The sequence below is a fragment of the Vicugna pacos genome, chromosome 2, assembly GCF_048564905.1.
Source record: "Vicugna pacos chromosome 2, VicPac4, whole genome shotgun sequence".
In the NCBI taxonomy this organism is placed as follows: domain Eukaryota; kingdom Metazoa; phylum Chordata; class Mammalia; order Artiodactyla; family Camelidae; genus Vicugna; species Vicugna pacos.
In genome coordinates this window covers 35,635,102-35,655,331 of record NC_132988.1, presented here as the reverse complement: position 1 = coordinate 35,655,331, position 20,230 = coordinate 35,635,102, and the positions used below count along the sequence as shown (strand labels likewise).

The following is a 20,230-nucleotide window of genomic DNA, read 5'->3' as shown; positions in this document are numbered from 1 at the left end:
CAGAATTCTACCCATCTCCTTTATACAACTTCAAACTTATTTTTAGCAGCTCCAAGTGAAGCCCAAGGGAATGGCTGCCCCACAATTTTTCAACACTCCAGGCTCTTCCTTACCTCGTGAGTTTCCACACATGCTGCTCCCTCTGATGACAACACTTCACCCCATTACTTCTTTTAGTTGGCTCCTTTGCAACTTTTGGATCTCACCATAAATGTTATTCCCTCAAAGACCTTTCCTTCATTCCCCAACTAATTTAAGTTTCCCTCCCTCATCTGGCAGATACAAACTACTATGTACAGAATAGATAAACAATGTCCTACTTTATAGCATAGTGAACCATATTCAATGGCTTGCAGTAACCTGTAATGAGAAAGAATATGAAAAAGAATATATATATTTATATGTATAACTAAATCACTATGCTGTACACTAGAAACTAATACAACATTGTAAACCAACTGTATTTCAATTTTTTTAAGTTTAAAAAAGTTTCTCTGTCTTCTCAAAACATCTTATACTTTTACTTCATAGAACATAATGTGATTTGTAATCAAACATTTATTTGCTTAACATCTGTGGCTCCTACTGGTGTATAAACTACATGAAGGCAGGACTAAGTATGACTTATGTTCACCGTGGCATGGACCATTGCTAGCTCAGTGCTTGGAACATGGTAGTCAAGAATAATTATTTGCAGAAAAAGTGCAGTATTCACCAATAAGTATGGTGCGTTTCACAGAAGACCAGAATGAGAGGCAGAGTATTGTTTTCATGAGTCTGAAGGCTTTGAAGAACAAAATTAAGGAGGGAAAGAATGGAAGCAATTCAACTACTTCTTGAGTGCAAAAAGTTAGCACAGGGTCCTAACAAGTGGCTAGAAGACACGGCTGGGAGTCAAATGACTTCAGATTCATGACTCATGGCCCTGTCTCTTAATAGCCATTGTGACTTTGAGAAAGGAACAACCTCCCTTGACCTCAAATCTTTTATCTGAAAAATGAGAGAGGGGCACCAGGTGATATCTAAAGAGAAGGCATCCCTCTTCTTGTTTTTCAGATGCAGATTGCCACAGTATAGTTAAGCAGTCCTTATGCTTTGAGAGTCATAGAAATCTGATTTACACAAAATAATTTTTTTTTAATCTCTAGAGTTTTACTTGATTATTCAGAGCCCCTTGCTTTACTTTAGATAGCTAAGTTACCCACCTGGCTGCATCTTAAGATGACTGAATTGAATTTCCCATTTTATCCTTCTATTTTATGTCATAATGAAGTTCTCATATGGAAACAAAGACAGTTGTATCAGTACAAATGCAAATGTAATCTGTTTTATTATGTGGCATTATTAAAGTGAGACTATGTACATACAGGTTTGCTTCCCAGCAAATCAAAAAAGGGATTCAATTTTTAAAATATGTTTCATTTTTTCCAATCAAGATTTCAGAATGCACATTTCTGAGGTATGCTTAAGCAGTATTTGTGCTTGAGTTTTTCCTGTGTTTTGATTACCAGCTTAGCTACAGAAAGTTGCATTGGCTAGGGCTCTTAGAATTGGTCATGAAGAGAGCAATACACTACCATTTCACTTCATTTTTTACATACCACCATCAATAACCAAATGAAATCTGAAAGGATCTAACTTTCATCAGTTCTTTAAGAAAGAACACGTCATCTTGTAAAAAAAAAAAAATGTAAATTTGGAGGCAGAACGCCTGGTTGGATTCCTGGTTGGAAACCTGGCTTTGTCATCAGCTGACTATACCACGTTAGGCTAGTCCATTAGCTCTTCTGAGTCCAGTTATCTCAACCTTAAATGAAGAACATGGGAGTAGATAAACTCTTAAATCTACTCTAATTCCAAAGATGTGGCAACATCTCTGTGGGCCCAGAAAACACGCTTCTGGTATCTGAGGGCTCTTCTGATACACACAGATGCTGGGTTCTACTGCAGTCCTACTGAGTCAGAACTGCCTGGGGAAGAGGACCAGAGCATCTGGATCCTATAAAAGCTAAACAGGTATTTCTGATGTGCATCCCTGGCTAGGAACTGCACTAGGAAAGCAGGGGCCAGAAGAATGTTGTGAAGCCCCATAGACAGAGGTTGGGCGGTAGTTCAGAACTGAGAAGGAATCTTCCAAGAGGGCCTGCCTCTTCCAGGGGAGCCCCTAAGGCGAAGGGAAGGTCAAAAGGCAGTGAAAGACAGAACCCAAGACCACAACAGAGGCAGAATCAAGTTAAAAAGCAAAAAAGAAAATTTGACAGGTGGAAAATATCACAAGATTCAAATATAAGATATCTGCCCACACTGTAGGCTCTCCCAGGGCAGGACCATCAGGAGCCATAGTACTTCTGAATACCTGCTGGCTGGAAGCAAGAACAAAATGGTGATTTTTTTAGCTATGTTTCCTATGATCTATATATTACACTAAAAATTTATCTTAAGGGAAGACTCTTTGTTTTGAGTGGAAGAGAAATTAGCTAATAAACTCTGGCTAGAGAGGTAAGCCATCTATAGTCTCTCTTCTTTGTCCTTGACATAATTTTGGATTTAGTGAGGGAATCCAAATGCAGATACTCCAGGCTAAAACATTAAAACACATATACTTCATTTTTATTGAGTTTCACTTTATTATGCTTTGCAGATTTTTTTTTTTACAAATTGAAGTTTTGTAGCCACCATGCATTGAGAAGTCTACTGCTGCCATTTTTTCAACAGCATTTACTCGCTTTGTGGCTCTGTGTCACATTTTGGTAATTCTTGCAATATTTCAAACTTTTTCATTATTATTATATTGTTATGGTGATCTGTAATTAATGATCTTTAATGTTATTATTGTAATTGCTTTGGGGTGCAATGAACCATACCCATATAAGACTGTGAACTTAATTGTTGAGATGACAACAAAGGATTTAGAATATGACAAACTAGTTGATAAAGTAGAGGAAGATTTGAGAGCACTGACTCCAGTTTTGAAAGAAATTCTACTGTGGGTAAAATGCTATGAAATGTTACATACTACAGAGAAACTGTTTGTGAGAGAGTCAATTCATGTGGCAGACTTTGTTGTTGTCTTACTTTAAGAAATTGCTGCAGCCACCCCAATCTTCACAACTACTGCCCTGATCAGTCAGCAGCCATCAACACTAAGGCAAGACCCTTTACCAAAAAAAGTATGACTGGCTGAAGGCTCAGATGATTTTTTAGCCATAAAGTATTTTTAATTAAGGCCTTTACGTTGTCTTTTAGATTTAATGCTATTGCACACTTAATAGACTACAGTTTAGTGTAAACATGACTTTACATGCCCTACGACTCCAAACAAGTCATGTGACCTGCTTTATTATGAGATTTGCTTATCGAAGTAGTCTTGAGTGGAACCCACAATATCTCCAAGGTGATAATGTAATGTAAAAGCTGCCCCATGGGGAGAATCCAGCACCACTGCAATTAATTTAAGGGATTTCTGATCTTCTCTAACAAGCCTGGAGATGTGGTTTAGAGCAGACATGACAGTGAGGCAAGAGGGAAGACGAGAGCCCCAAGGGTAGTCCAGGCTCAGGGAGAGAAGCCGTCAGTGTGGGTCCCAGAGCAACACCTGACACTGAGCTGAAAACTTCCTGTCCTGGATTGTACTTCCTTCCTTTTGGACATCCTTACAGAATTCTGAATTTTGAAACCCAGAGTCACTTGTGCTTCTGAGAATGGAGATGGCCCCCCAAGTTGCCCCCTGGAGCATAGTTGCTGTAAAGAGAAGGCAAGAGGTGAGCAAACTGCTGTTGAAGGTAAGAAGTGATGATCAAGCAAATGTCGACGTTCCCCTAGAGCTGTCAGAAAGCACTTGGTTTGCTACAGCGACATGGGATGCAGGCTAAGTTATGTTATTTGGACGTTGAAGCAAAGGCCAACCCTGAGAAGACAGGAAAAAAACTTAGTAATATTTAGGACTACCTTGGTGTTTTCTGTGCTTTGGCACCTATGGATCTTCAAAACACAGGAAGGCTTAGAGTCAAGAACAGTCATGGAGGTAGATTTAAGTTTGAATCCCAACTCTGCCAGGTGACCTTGAACAAGTTACTTAGCATCTAGAAGCCTCTGTTTCTTCCTGTTTAAAGTGGACATAATGAGAATTGAGGGAAAGGATGTGTGTAAAATACCCGGCATGCAGGACACACTCAAGAAGTATTTTGGCTTGGGTTTTAATTTTACCTGAATTTCAGTGAGAAAAGAATGTTAGATGCTTTTTCTGAAGTATTATAAGCCCCTTCAGCGGAGTGCCTAAATTCCTGGTGAAAAAGTCAGGGGTGGGGGAAATGGGAGTGGAGGAGGTAGTCAGCAGTAAACTACCTTCAGCGTGGTCTAAACTACCTCTCCTTGTTTCTGACAAAGCACTGTGAAACGGCTGGCACTGCCAGGATGCGACGACCTCCTCCATTCTCCCTTCTGCTTCCAGACAGGATAGCATTTACACCACCCCAGAGGGCCTGTGTTTATTCTTAGAGCACACGGTGGGAAGGATTCCATTCGTTTCTTCAGGCACCCTTTCCTAAGCACGGGAGCCGTCCTTTTCAGAAAGTGCTGTCTTACTTTTAAGTTAATGTCTATGTTTACATAAAGAAAAAAGACCTGTGTGATCATAAGAGTGAGCTTCTGAAAATTTTAAAAGTGGTATTGCAGCAAGTATCCTGAACACACCTAGATTTTGCCTTGCTAACCGCCTCTCATTTTATTCAAAACTCCTTCAAGGCAAGTGATAGAAAGCCAACTCAAATGACTGTGAAAAAAAAAAAAGGAAAATGTTGGCTTATATAATGGAGAACTCAGGAGTTGGTCTACATTCAGGCACAATAAGAGCAGACAGTCAAAACAACGTCCTTGAAGATCTGTCTCTGTCTCTATCTTTTGTTCTGCTTCCCTCCGTGTTAACATCAGTCTCTCTGGAATGTGCCCTCCTCACAGCTCCTGATCTCAGAAAGACAGGGCCACTTCTCTCTTCTCAACGTTCTCTTCAGACCCAATGACAAATACCCCTTACTCCAGTCCTTTCTACATAATTCCCTACTGAGGGAGGGAGGTATAGCCAACAATATCCAATAAGAAGCAAAATGCCTACCCCCTCCCCCTGCAATCAATCAAGATGAAGCTCTCTACGAAAACCTGAGAGCTGGAGGACACAGCTTCATCCTAGAGGCCGTAGTTCTCTGCTTTCTCTTCCTCCAGTTGAAGATGGTGGATTCTGAGCCACAAACCCTGGCTTATTGACCCAATCATTTCCAGACACAGAAGAAGCGGGGGAGGAGAAAACTTGGGCCAACCTCATGTAAGGAAGGGACTGTGAACAGCAACCCTTTCAATTACAAAGTGTCCCAGGGAGCAATCCCATCAGCTCCCCCATTCACCTGTTAGGGAGCAGGTGAGCAGGACTGAGCAAGCTGGAGAGGAGAACCTGGCAGAATGCTCCCCTAAAGCTTTATGCACCTCTCCCAGGGCTCAGCATGGTTTTGACATCACAAGTAAGATATCCAAGTTGGAACTGTTTGAGGCTACAGTGTAAGAAAAGGAGAAAAACAGAATTGTGAACCATCCAAGCTGGAAGGGCTCCCTTACCAAAGGTTCCCACCAAGCGAAGCCTGTCTGTCCCAGGGCTACATCCTGCCACAGTTCACTTCCCACTTCATTATAACCCAGCCTGCAAAAGAAATAATTTGTCCTGTAAAGTCAGCACTCTGTGATCACTGCCTGCAGCCACAGCTTGCCATCGAATCTTGTTTTGGTTTTGTTCATTAACTTCAGGAATGGCATTTCCATTTCCATAAGTAAACTGGCAGATCTGCATTTTCTCACTATTTGGAATCTAGACTAAGACTATTCCAAGTGTATCTATGAGATGCACGTTTCTTAATACACTTTTGGTTTCTCCCTCCCTCTTTTTTTTTTTTCTTTAATTTTCAAACTCTAATTTCGGTGACTAAGAGTACCCACGTGGTCCACTTCAGTCTGACCTCCCATCTCAGTGCTGCTCAGCGACCACCCCAGGGGAGGGTCCCTGCCAAAGGTCATTGTGCTGGTGCTTGTCATCTCTCTCTGAAGTCACACCTGGTCCTCTTCCCCTTGGCTTTTCAGAGTAGCTAGATGCCATTCGTCCAGTATGAACGCTGTCAACTTCTCTTTCCTGTCTCCAGATGTGATTAACATTCTCCCTGTGTCCTCTCTGCGTTCTGCCTCAGAAGGGCCCCTCTGTTTCCAGGCTGACGGCTCCTCGCATGTTCCTGATCTCATCCTCTCCACGTGTGCTCTCACTCTCTCCTCTGCCTCCCCTCTGGCGGGTATCCTTCAGCCTAGAAATGGGCTCAAGTCTCTCCAGTGAAAAAGCCAAACAATTCAATAAGTACAATATGAAACCTTGACTCAGATAGTACTTTTTCCTTCAGGCCATTATTTCCTCTCTTTCCCGTAAGGGCCAGGCTGCTTAATACAGTCGTCTTCCTTTTCTCTTGACCACATCTCACCTCTGGTTTGCTCCTCACTGTTGTAACCAGCTTCTACAAATCTATTGTCTTTTCATTCTAGGCCTCATCCCACCCTTCATCCCAGTTAATTTTCATGAGGACAAAGACCTTACGACCATTTTATCCCAGCACTTCCTATAGACAGAGCACAGATTTGATGCTCAATTTGTATCTGTTCACTTAATAATGACTACTGGATGCTGTTATCACTCCTTTGATTTCACCACTATCCTGGCTCCTCAGACATCATAAAGCTCTGGTTTCCATCTTCTTCCCTCTCTGTCCGGTCCTTCTCATTCTCCTTATCTGAGTCCTACCCACTGAATGTAGACATTCCCTGGGATTCTTTTCTTGGCTTTTTTTCTCATCCATTCTCTCTAATAACACAAACATCATTCCCAAGATTTCAAATCTCATGTACATTTGGATGACTCCCAAATTTAGCCTCTCTGAGCCTAAATTTTCCTTAATTACAATCATTATTTCCTACAGCGGATGTTCTGCAGAAGACTTTAGTTGAATCTGCCTACCCCTCAAGTCTTTATCTCCCCCTCCCAAGCCTACTGGTCCCCCTGCATTCCCTTCCTCCACTCCTGGTATTGCCATTTTCCCAGGCAGTGGGCTGGCCCCCTTCTTCCTCTCACATCTGTATAGATTATAAACCTGGTACTGTAATAGACACTGAAAATACAAACTTGGAAATTATTTGGGGCCTGCCTGCCTTCCCAGGATATTATAGTCTATTCAGGTAGACCAAAACTTGAACATGTAACTTCTGTGAGATGAAGATGACAATGATGGAGGCGTGACCCTGAGGTCATCAGAGCACATAGAAGCTCATTACCATCTAGTATGGTGGAGGTAGGAAAGGAGTCTTGAGGAGAACAGTCATTGGAAGTTTTTCTAAGGATATAAGTTCTGATTTGAGTCTTGAAGGAGGGGTACTAATTAGGTAGGTAAATGGCTGAGATGCAAAGAGGATAATTTATCACAGGGTGTGATGAACACTCCCATCAGAATAGGGGACATACACAGGAATCCTGCCTAAGAGGCCAGAATTTGAAATCAAATCTGCCATATGTCTTGCCCTGTCGTTCTCTAACGGAGAACCGTGACATCCCTCCGTCATCAGGCATGTTTATATCTATTATGCAAGGCTATCCACAGATGACCTGTAATAACAAGATCTAGCATACAGTAAGTACACACCATGTGCCTATCATGCCCTAAGTGCTTTTCTTCTTTAACTTAATTGTTTCTCAGGACAACCCTGTGAAGTAGGAATTATTAAACTGAGGCCCAGAGAGATTTAGTAACTTGCCTGCTAACAAATCTGTTAGCTAACAGCTGACAGACCGCAGAGCTATGATATGAGCCCAAGCCCTCTGACTAGCAGTCTGTACTTTTGCGCATTGTACTGTATTGCCTCCCTTTTGGTCTATAGCATTTTGTCTTCTCCTTCACCCTTGTAAGGTTTATGTAATTTCGGTATTTGTTCATCAGAAAAAGACCCAAGAGATACCCTTTGTGCCAAGATATCAAAAACGTCTGTCCCTAACTGAAAATTTAAGAGTTCACAAGAAGGTTCTCTATGCAACATATGCCAAGTGATCTAAATAAAGATCTAGATAAAAAATAACTACAAAATGTATGGAAAGATTGGCAGACTTGTCCTCATATCTTTCCTGATAATGATCTGACATTTGTCATGAGCTGTGGGTTGTTATGGTGATGAAAGAAGGTTGAATTGTGATGGAACCACAAAATGATAAAATGTGGAGAGGGCTTTTTTTCATATATATAACCATTCACCCAAATGTATCTACTTCAACAGTGTCAGCAAATGTCTTTACATCAGAAAATACTCTAAAATTCTCTAGACAAAAATCAACTGATTTTCTCTTCTCCAAAAGAACACCAGAGTTAATATAGAAGTTCAGAGTTAATATAAAAGTACAGTTGCAGAAACTGTTTTTTTAATTGAAGTATAGTCAGTTTACAATGTTATGTCAATTTCTGTTGCACATATACATAATAGTTCTATCATATATATATATATATATGTTTTCATATTCTTTTTCATTACAGGTTACTAAAGATATTGACTGAATCCTTCTCAAACTCTTCCAAAAGTTTGAGGAGGGAACACTCCCAAACTCATTCTATGAAGCCACAATCACCCTGATACCAAAGCCAGACAAAGACACTACCAAAAACGAAAACTATAGGCCAATATCGTTGATGACTATAGATGCAAAAATCCTCAACAAAATATTAGCAAACAGAATCCAACAACACATAAAAGAGATCATACACCATGATCAAGTTGGATTCATCCCAGGAACACAGGGATGATTCAACATATGCAAATCAATCAACGTGATTCATATCAACAAGAGAAATGACAAAAATCACATGAACATCTCAGTAGATGCCAAAAAAGCATCTGATAAAATTCAATACCCATTTATGATAAAAACTCTAACCAAAGTGGGTATAAAGGGAACATATCTCAACATAATAATAACTATTTATGACAAACCTACAGCCAGCATAATACTCAACAGTGAAAAGTTGAAAACCTTCCCACTAAAATTCAAAAACTATTTTTAAATTAGATTTTAATGGACTGTCAAGTACAAAACGTGTGGCATGAGACATGAAACAGAACCTATGCCTTTTAAGGTATACTGAGGAGCTTGTGCTTTAACCTACAAAACTGAGGCCGGTTAAGTTACTTCCTAAAGATCACATTAGTTAGGGACAGAGCAAGCCTACAATCTAAGTTGTGTCTACCATGACTCCTGTATCAGAGTCCAGAAGCTAAGAACTGGAAGTAATTTTAGAAATCATCACGTTCATCCCTCCTCATTGTCTCTTTTCTTAAAAAAAAAAAAAATATATATATATATGGAAGGTACTAAAGGTGAAATGGCTTACCCAAGTGACAAAAATGGGCTTCTCCGTCTCCTTTCTCCCATGCCAATGATTTGAGCACTTACCTACTCTAAGGTTCCAGTTTGGCAAAACTTGATCGTTTGAGAAATTACAGTTATTGTCATTGTCATCTTCTTCTCCTTTTTGTTTCCAGACATTCCTTATGCTGTTGCTTCAAAAACTAAAAAGGGTCCGGCGACATGGTGGTGAGTGGGGAAAGTGGGGAGGGGGGAATTAATGAGAGAGAACAGCCTGGTGAAGAAGAGTATTTACCACTGATAGTATTTAGAGTGGTCAGCATATGGTAATAATAGAAATAAGGCTGTATTTTGATTGGTTTTATTACTGTTCTTCAATTCAAGACAACACGGTATGTTATTGCCTATACCTGGGGTGGCAATTCAAACAGTGTCAGTGGTAGAACACGCTTCTCTGGGCTCTGCAAAGCATAAAAGGGCTGAAAGCAGCAACTAAGCCCGAGCAGTAAATTATACCAAATATAAAATGGTCTCCATTTCCCAATGAGGCAATCCTCCAAATAAAAGGCTTGATTACATAATCTTTTAAGGATGTAGATGAAATAGATAAACCACTCCATAAATGCAGTTTGTTCATTTTGTATACACATATTTAAAATTGCATATTATGTAAAAATCATATACAATGACAATTAACATGGCAATTTAAAAACATTGATTTTTGCCCCATCCTTAGATTGCATGAAACTATTCCAGCTCTTGGTATCACTGTCTCTAGAGAGAGAGAGAAAAAAACAACACATTTTTCAGAGCTTATCATCTTTCTTTCCTTCTAAATTATTTGGGATATCACATTTTTTGACTCTCTTTAGATGCCATCTCCAGAAATTTTACACAAAATTATTTATTCCGAAGCTTTTAGATAGTAGTTTTTGTTTTGTTTTTAATTGGAAATGTAGATCAGTATTTTTAATGGAAAATTTCACTGTATTGCTTTTTAAAGTGATCTTTGAAAGGCGTATTTTAAGCAATATCCAAACTTGAAGTTGTGAGGTGAGATCCCCCAGGAATAATTACTAATTTGTGAATGTCATCACCTCCTTTTCAACCCAATCTGTAAGTGACCTCACTTTATCTTTGAGCAGAGATGTTAAATAACTGTCTCAAGCAGGCATTCAGAAGAAAGCAGTGACGCCAGTTCCATGCAAAATGCTGACTCTCAGGGTCAGCGCAGCCCGATGTTCTTCGACTGCAGAGGACTGAGCGCGTCTGTGCCCTTGATCGTACAATGATGACCTTCCAAAATGAAATATAATCCCTTGAAGAGATGTTTCTGCAAAGGTGATGACCCCCAAACACCAATAAAACCAACCTACACAGTCACTGACTACCAACACAACACGGGCACCTACTGTCCGTCCACTCACACAACAGCCCTGTGGCTGTGCTCCAGGTGCCAGAATAACGAAGTCTGGGACCAGAGGATCTACAGAAGGTGGTTAGTCTTTTCTCAGACATTAGTTGTTCAAAGCTGTTTTACTGCCTTCAGAACCCCTGGCTGCACATTTAGAAAGGAGCAGGCAGCTCACATTTGGCCCTCTTTGAATTTGGTGGCCTTCATGGCGGTATCTTCACTGACAATTATCTGTCAGGGTTTTTAAGGTCCCCATTTCCTGGCCAGTTCTACCGACAGTTCAGCTGCACACACTTCTGTAATCCCAATAGTAACAGGGAAGGGAAGCATCAGTCTATGTTTTTGTTTGATTTTTTGACCTGAAAACATTTTGTTGCAAGGATCGGCCAGAACACAGACCTGGTTTACAGACCACTTCTCTCCTCAAAGTTTATATATCTATATCTATATCTATATCTTACTATCAAGGACAACCACAAACTACAGAGCCACTGCTTAGAGCAAATTTTACCATTTAAGAAAACCTTTGCTTCATGCAGCTTATCAAATAAATGAGGTTCAAGAACTATGTCTTGGATTATATTTTTCTTCCTTGAGAAAACATAAAATCTCCTGCTTTCACTTGAGGATTAACAGTAAGTTTGATGAGATTTCACTTGAGGATTAACAGTAAATTTGATGAGAGCCTCAAGATTTGGACTAATAAATGAAAAGAAAACAGATCCAAATATCTGTAGAATAAGACTGTGTTGTGAAAACTTTGTATGTTGATTAAATTACTTACTTTTAATTTTTAGGGTAAACAGAGTTTGAGAGTAAAAAGAGAGGGAGAGCAACATGAGAGAAGATAACCCTAACTCTTATCTCTAGCCCTCTATGGCACCATGGGCAAATCATTTAGATTTGTTAGATCTATTTGTTTAACTGTAAAATGAAATACTTAAATCCCAGGATCATGTAAATTTCTAGGCAAATGACATTTTTTAAGGTTATGTGAAAAAAGACATTTGAATTCAACTATCTGTCAAAAGGCATCTTCAGAGTATGTGAATTTTCTAAAAAGCAATGAGGAGGAGAAACAATTCAATTTTTTAACAATAGGTAAAAGACTTCAGAAGAAAAGGACATTCAAATAGCCAATAAGTATATGAAAAAATGCTCATCTTTGGTCATAATAAATGCCAAATGAAACTGCAATACAGGGGGGCAGAGGGTGGGAAGGGATAGACTGGGATTTCAAAACTGTAGAATAGATAAGATTATACTGTACAGCACAGGGAAATATACACAAAATGTTACGGTAGCTCACAGAGAAAAAAATGTGACAATGAGTGTGTATATGTCCATGAATGACTGAAAAATTGTGCTGAACACTGGAATTTGACACAACATTGTAAAATGATTATAAATCAATAAAAAATGTTAAAAAAAAAAGAAACTGCGATACGATAACACTACAAACCACTAGGATGATTTTTTTTTAATTATCAAATATTAGCAAAGATGTAGAGCATTTAAATCACTGCTAATGGGAATATAAAGTGGTACAGCCTCTTTGTAAAGTTGTCAATATCTGCTAAATCTGAACATATGCATGATCCAACAGTTTCACTCTTAGATATACGCTCAATGAAATGAGTGCATATACGCACCAAACAACATAAAATATTCATAGAAGCTTTATTCATAACAAGCAAAAACTGGCAACAACCTTAATGCCCATCAGTAGTAGAATGAATAAGTTAATTGTAGTATGTTATACAATGGCATATATACAGTTATGAAAAAGACCGAATTATTACTACATTCAGCAACGTGGATGAATCTCAGAGACACTGACAATGTACAAAAGAAGCCAGACACAAAAGAATACTTCATTTTATGCAGTTCAGAAACAACCAAAACTAACCATTGGTGATAGAAATCAGAATAGTGGTTATCTTTGGGAGTAGAAAACTGACTGGGAGGCTGGGGATGTTCTAAATTTTGATCTGGGTTGTAGTTGTATGGCTGTATTCATTTATAAAAATGCATCAAGCTTTACTATACCTATTGGTAATTAAAAAGTAGATTTGTAGAAAGTTGTCATTTTGCTATATCATATCATGTTAAAAAAAAGTTACCCCCTAAATTTTTATGCGTAGGAATATTTTTAATATGTTTTACATTTAAATCACATATTAAGATCCCATTTTCCTAAAATTATTTCTACTTATATAACTGTTGTTTTAGAAGAAATTCTTTTTTTTTGCAAGGGGGAGATAATTAGGTCTATTTGTTTCTAGAAGATGTACTGGGAATTGAACCCAGGACCTTGTGCACGCTAACCACGCTATAACTGTTGTTTTAGCTACCTATCTATATAAAATAAAGAGATGTCTAGACAATATTCACCAAATAAATAATTCACCAAATAGTAATGATTTTTTGCAGAGGGTGGAATTGAGAAGATATCTTACTTTTGTTATAGACTTTCCTATATTTTTTTAAGTTTTCAATAATGGAATATATCATTTCAACAAAAATCATAGAGCCATTATTCTTTAAGAAAGATGAATAAAGCTATGTTGATAATATACCTGGCCATTGGCCCTGGGAAGGATAATCAGTGGAGGTTGGGTAATTCAATATTAGCAACAAAACCCCTAGAAGCATCATTCTGAAATCCCTGCCTCCTTTTCGTCCCTTTCTATTCACCAGCTGCCCTGCTGTCAATGGCTGAGGATAGCACTGAGATGCTCAGCAGCTCATCTCAGAGCAGGATCAGCCCCAGAGTCCCTGGCTACCTTCTACATCCCCTGCCTGCTCTTCCCCTACTGCTGCCACTCTTACACTTCCCCTAGTCACCTCCCCAACAGCTGTGATTCCAACTGACTTGTCCAGGCCCTTTGACCATCCACGTTATTCTGGACAGGATGCCTCTCCCTACTAAGCAAGCCCTAATATAGATGTCCTTTCTCCACCCCAGGCCAACCCATGCAGATTGTGGGAAACCCAAGTACATGATATTATTCCCCACAACAGAGGGCTGTTGACCCCCAAGTGGTGGATATCGGTCAAAGTTGGGGCTATTACTTTTAATTATATGATTATCCTTCCTATCTGGGGGAAGGAATGTCCCTTTGCAGATATTTTTAGGAGACAAAGTCTCACCACCACCCCCTCCTCACCCCATCATCAAAGCCAGAAAGTCCTTGGCAGCTATGAGCAGAGCATGTAGCTTCAACTCTGCCAGTAGAAGCTTCCACAGAAGAATGCTGAGGGTGTTATGTAAAGTGCAGAACCATCCAGTTACTCACAGGAATGACTGCAGAGTTTAGTTTCCATTGATGGTGACAAGTGTTTTCCAGCAGCAGCACAAGTGGCATTCTACCAGATTTTTCTGAGATATGAATTTGGCCATGTTTTCAGATACCCAGACTTCCTTGGCTTGTGGCTATTTTCCAGGCATGATTCTTCTGTAAGCCACCAAATGTATGTTTCCAGTATATATTTTTTCTCTCAAAGAGATTTGGTTTCTGTTGTTTGCGACTAGAACCCTAATCTGCCTCCTACTACCTTTCTATTTTTCTCTCCAGGTGAAACCTGAAGAAAACTAGCATTACCTCTCCCTGAACCTACATCACCAAAAGAAGTTCCAGTCATTCCCATCTCCTCACATCACCCACCACCTCTCTGGGATAACTGAGTTCCATCTCTCCCAGACAGATTCCACCATACACTGGGTCTGTTTAGTTGACACTTACCCCTTAAGGTCCCTCACTTTCTTTATGAAATGAATTTAAAAAGAAAGTCAACCTATATTTTCTAGATCACCCTGGGGTTTTGTAAAAAGGTGACATTTATAAACATATTAGTATCTGGAAATAATTTTTTAATATCTTACTCCTATAGTCAACAGTTTTAGCAAGTTATTTCCATATCTTGACTACTGTATATTAGGCACATCTATACTTGACATACAAATTCAAAATCATGAAGTTAAAATCAACTGATATCACAATGTTCAAGGGCCACTGCCACTTTTGCATTAGCTTCTCACTCTTGAGCTGCTTTAAAATTGCTTTAGATACAGGACACGACCAAATGAAACCAGACCAGAGATTCAGAGGGATTATATTCCCTTGTCTGTGACTGACTTCTTGCTTTGTCAGAGGATGCAGTGTAGTCGATATCTGTCATATATTGACGCTGCATAACCTGTGCACAGTCTTGCATTGTATGGAAATCTCCCACCATAAAAGGCCCACCTCCCCGAAGTAAAAGCCAGCAAAGAGTTTTCCCAGATCCTTCGTAACCAGGACTCCGGTAGTGACTGAAGGTTCTGCCCATTAACTGCTCAGGGCAAGACTAACAGGAAGAGGGAGGAGCTGGGTGAAATACATTTATCCAAGGTAAAAGTGGTATGACAGACATCCTTCTGTTTTGAGACGAAACATCTAATAGCAGCATCAGAAGCCAGTCTCGGATGATATGAGCTGCCACACCTGAGCCCATCAGCAGCAGGGCGTGATTTGAGCAGTGCTGCTGGCTTTTCAGCCTCCAAATCTGCTAGAGACTTCTATGGTCACATAACTCCTGTTAATAAATTTATGTTCTGTTTAAACTAGTTAAAGCAGGCCCTTTTTGACCACTAAGAATCCTGAATAAGAAAATTGCTTATATAATGAATGACTTTTGTTTCCTGCTTGTAAAACAAAGAAACTTATCGTGATATGAAGTAGTCTTTGAAACCCTGGTGTGTGAAGTATAGCTATTACAAATAGTTCTTCCTACATAAACTGTCTCCAAAAAAAGTGTTATTCATTGTGGTAATAACCATCTCTCAGCCTACAAGAAGTTGTTATTAAAAAAAAATTTCATTGAATGCTGATCACATTCATCTTTAAAGTAGGGAACAGGTATCATTGTTTAGCCTGAAATGAACCAGACAAAAAAATTTTGTGTTCTGTGTGATATATTGTAACAGTAATTACTGTTTAATAAATCTTATTAGATAACTTTGGCACTGCATCAACTTTTTTTTTTACAATACCAAGCATCATATTTTTCTTTCCCTGTGTAAATTACATAGAATTAAATCTTATTTCTTGTTAGCCAGCTTTCTGAGTCTTTTACTACACTGCCAGAGGGCTAATAGCCACTTTGTTATCTTGCTTTTGGGTTTGTTGGCCTCTTAAGTTGTACAAATATTTAGAAGATTTATGTGGTATGTAACCACATATATAAAACTCATTATAAATTTGTGCAGAAGAAATGGAATAGAAAGAAAGCTCAGATTCCTCCACACAGCCCATATTTCTAAGCCAAGGCAAAGACTCAGTAATGATCATTTTTCTTTGACATTTTGATACAGTGTAAAAGGGACAGGTACAAGCATTACACCTACAAAAAACAATTCTATATGAATAACATATAATAATCTCATAATATACGTCTTTATTTATCTGTCTATTTAATTCCACTGCCACTCCTTTAATGTACCCTCCTGCCAATTTGGTCAGGGTTCACAGTCTCAGACAACAGAATTTTCCTTACCTGGCTAGAGAAGAAATAAATTTACTAAGTAATATGAATCGCTCACAGAACTGTTGGGAGATGTGTGAAACCAGACCATTGGGTGACTTCACTAACCACCACATAGAGTTTCTGTCTTTACCTCCACTCTACAGACTCGTGTTTCAATTAGCGGAGTGGTGTTAGGGCTTCCCAATAACAATAGTTTCAGCTCCAGAATTATGTCGCCTCTCCATTTTTCAGCCCCAGCAAAATGGATCTTCCTCACGGAACTCAGCTTCGTGTCAGTTTTCTTGTGAGGGCATCTGCACATGGTATAGGCCCTAATTCCTGTACAGTAGTCTGGCTGCATGGGAGCCTGGGAAACGTTGGTTTGGGTTTTCCAGCTCTTGTTACAAAAAGATATGACAGAAGGGAGTTAAAATAGAAACTGAATCAAGCCTAATCTGCAGTATATCGTATTGCCACTTTCCTACGTTTCCACTGAAGCCAGAATAATCTTTAAAATGAAACCCTAGTGTTACTCCACCACATAAAATCCTTCTGGAATCATAAAAACATTCAACGTGGTAACCCTGCAAAATGATTTATAGTCCTTTTAGGATCTGAGCCCTACTTAGGTCTCTACCTCCTCTCTTTTCCTCATCTATGGGCCTTTCCCTCAACATATCAAAGTCATTATGCGGTTTCAGGGCCCCTAGTCTTTGCAGATTCCGTTTCCTTTGCCTGGAACTCCTTTCTCTGCCTTCTTTCCCTAGCTAATTCCTAGTAGCCTTTCGAATTAGATTTCCTATTGCCACTTGTTCCCAAAGTTTCCCAGCCCACATAATCTGACTACACAATTCATTTTCTGTAATACCCCGTGCACATTGATTTATAGCACTCATTTCACAGAACCGTCACTACACTGATTTATTTTTTCAGACTTCCACATTAAACCATAACCAAGGCAAGGATTAAAATCTGTCACCTCCATAATCCCAGTACTTATCTCAATGCTTAACATATAATAAGATTTTTAAAATAAATGGAGAATGAATAAGTGAGTATAGTTGAATAACAGTATTACTGTGGGCACAGGGCTAAGGGAGCGAGTTTCCAAACGTGTGCTTACAATACAGCAGTCAAAGATGATCATGCTTTCATAAAAACAGATGGGAGATGTCGTAAAATCAGTGATGTTGTCTAATATCTTTCTTTTACAGAAGAGGAAATAGAGTTATTTTCTCACCATCACACAAATATAATCAAAGCAGGACACACAAGTGTTTCATTTCTAACTACTTCCTTGAATGACCCTGGACGACTGACACAGCCAAGCAGACGCAAGCCATTACAGAGGCTAAAGAATTTGGTTCCCCCTGATCCCACCCTCCACATGGACCCCCAGGACTCACCTCACAGGTCTGGAACAGCCAGCTGAGAGAAGCAGTGCTGAGATCCATCACAATAGCAAAGGAAGAATTCAGGTTTCTCTGGGCTTTGCAGCTATGGGATAAAAAAAAGCAGAAGGCACTTTGAAGCCACATCCTTTTGCCAGATGATCACAAAAGATAAAGCTGCAAAGATTCTCCTAGGCCACAAAATTCAACCTCTAGGGCAGAGGTGAACTCTGCTCCATGACTTTGCACCCTTGACCTACGGGAGGGGTGTTATCCCATCAACACAAATGAAACAATTCCAAATGCTTCAGCTCCTCCTGGCCTTCAGGAAAAGATCTGTGGTCTTGGTATTCTCTAGACACTTCACAAGATTCCTCCTCTTTACATACCTATTTTGGATGCATTTGCAATTTCAACTGAAAACTTTCAGAAGTTTCACGTTTCTTTCTATATCCCCTACCCTCATTATACTAGCTCTCTGGTCCTCTCTCTAAACCTTTGCTGCCTTTCTTTTTTGACAGACAAGTCCCTCTCAGTTCACAGGTCTAAGCTCCTCTTCTCATTACATTTAGACATATTTTCTTTGCTCTCAACAAAATAGCTACTATGTTACATATATATATAAAGTATGGCATATATTATGGGGATGCTGTCCCACATTTCTCATTTAAGGAAAAAAGGAAATAAAATGCAAAATAAGACTATGTTGAGCTCTATTCACTGTGTCAGGTTATCTACTCTGCACAACATCAGTTGTGCCCTTCAATTAATCAGTCAACACTCCACTTAATCTTCAAAGCCAGCTGAGGGAGGCTGGGCTTCTAGGTCAGCGGGAACAGCCTGTGAATTCGACACTCGTCAATCTGGGACATACTAGAAAACAACTTCTTTCGGGCTCACAGATAGAGAGAACAAACTAGTAGTAATTGGGGGGGTGTGGACGGGCAGAAATACAGGGGTGGGGAACTGGGAGGAACAAACTATTGGGTATAAGACAGGCTCAAGGACGTATTAAAAAAAAAAGTCAGGCAGGGACTTCAGAGTTTGATTCTATTAAGAATGAACTCATGTATTTTCAAGCAAACTATCCTCAGGGGGTTCTCCAGAGTCCTTTCTCAAAAGTGACATTAGAGTTCACAACCAACCTTTGTGAATTTTAAGAAAACCAAAATAAAGCTTCTAAAGGATCTAATGAGATAATGTATGAGAAAGGAAATATAAGGCATATGTCTTAGTATAACCCAATATTTTCATTATGCTAGAAAATGAACAGGTAATTTTTTTAAAAAACTAAATTATAGTTTTGTAATACATTTTATTATGTATTATGGCTTAAGAGAAATAATTGAGGAAAAAAAGCTGTCTATCATGGTAAAGACTGTGCTTCAATATTTCTTTTCCTGATAATTTTCAAGCTTCCAAATAGAAGGAAAAATAATTTTTAAATACTTTCATATATTGTACTTGATTTAATTTTGGTAAGATGTAACACTACACAGTCTTAGAGAAATTTTACAGACTATTTAGTATTGTCACCATCTGTCCAACTCAGTATTTTGATTCTTAATAAGATCACTTTTGAAATGTCACCAATAAATCTGAAAACTTTGATAAAATTGCCAATGCCTAGAAAAACATAATTTGCCAAAATTGACTTAAAAAGAAATAAAATATTTGAATACACATAGAACTATTAAAGAAACTGAATGGGTGATTTAAAATTTTTCCATAAAGAATATAACATGCCTGGAGGATTTTATCCTCTTGATCTGAACCTTATACCAAAAGCAAGGTAAGGACAACGGGAGAAATGAAAACTTACTGAACTCATGAACACAGGTATAGAAATACTAAATAATACATTAGAAAACCAAATCCAATCAATAGCCTATAAAATATGATCAAGCAGAGATTACCCTAGGTTTGCAATGGAAGCTTAATATTAGAAAATCTATTGGTGCTATTTACCACATTAGTAAAATTAAGGAGATAAGTCATATCATCTCTGTAGACACAAAACAGCATTTAATTAATTCAGTATTTTACTAGTGAAAAAACTCTTAGCATCTAGTAAGAGAAGAAAATTTCTTCAACTTGTTTAAGTCTGTCTAACAAAAACCTATGACAATATCCAGAAGGAACCTTAATTCAAAAAGATACATGCACCCCTATATTCATAGCAGCACTATTTACAGTAGCCAAGACATGGAAACAACCTAAATGTCCATCAACAGCTGACTGGATAAAGAAGTTGTGGTACATTTATATAATGGAATACTATTCAGCCATAAAAAATAATAAAATAATGCCATTTGCAGCAATGGCGATGAATCTGGAGATCGTCATTCTAAATGAAGTAAGCCAGAAAGAGAAACAAAAATACCACATGATATCACTTACATGTGGAATCTAAAAAAAAAAAAGACAAATGAACTTATTTACAAAACAGAAACAGACTCACAGACATAGAAAACAAACTTATGGTTACTGTGGGGA

General features: G+C 38.8%; 1 long non-coding RNA gene across 1 annotated transcript in view; it reads left to right on the top strand.

Moving 5' to 3' along the window:
• LOC140685792 (uncharacterized) overlaps nucleotides 1-14,558 on the top strand; it is a 218,277-nt gene extending 203,719 nt beyond the window's left edge. The window contains exons 3-4 of the long non-coding RNA XR_012059239.1: nucleotides 9,598-9,649; nucleotides 14,414-14,558. This is a non-coding gene — a long non-coding RNA (uncharacterized lncRNA). The remainder of the gene's footprint in view (nucleotides 1-9,597; nucleotides 9,650-14,413) is intronic.
• The last annotated feature ends 5,672 nt before the right edge of the window (nucleotides 14,559-20,230 follow it).